The sequence below is a fragment of the Octopus bimaculoides genome, chromosome 2 (genome assembly GCF_001194135.2).
Source record: "Octopus bimaculoides isolate UCB-OBI-ISO-001 chromosome 2, ASM119413v2, whole genome shotgun sequence".
Taxonomy (NCBI): Eukaryota; Metazoa; Mollusca; class Cephalopoda; order Octopoda; family Octopodidae; genus Octopus; species Octopus bimaculoides.
In genome coordinates this window covers 188,074,026-188,074,532 of record NC_068982.1, presented here as the reverse complement: position 1 = coordinate 188,074,532, position 507 = coordinate 188,074,026, and positions in this window count along the sequence as shown.

The window sequence follows — 507 nt, the reverse complement described above, 5'->3', positions numbered from 1 at the left end:
GTCTGTGTCTGTGTTTGTCCCCCAACATCGCTTGACAACCGATGCTGGTGTGTTTATGTCCCCGTAACTTAGCGGTTCGGCAAAAGAGACCGATATAATAAGTACTAGGCTTCCAAAGAATAAGTCCTGGGGTCGATTTGCTCGACTACAGGCGGTGCTCCAGTATGGCCGCAGTCAAATGACTGAAACAAGTAAAAGAGTAAAAGAGTAAATATACTACAAAGGTAATGACAAACACAATCTACTCGTGTTTTGCCGGAGAGCTAACTGACCAGGACTGTAACAAGCAGACGGCTCTCTTGCAGCATTCTAGTAGAATGACATTTTGCGATATAATAAACATATCGATCCACTTTAAATACGAAATTCTTTATCAGATAACACTAACACCACCTACAATATACATACGGCTATATATTTTAATCGACTACATTAAGGTGTCTGTGTGTGTCTGTGAGCTTGTGTGCATGTGTGTGTGTGTGTGTGTGTGTGTGTGTGTGTGTGTGT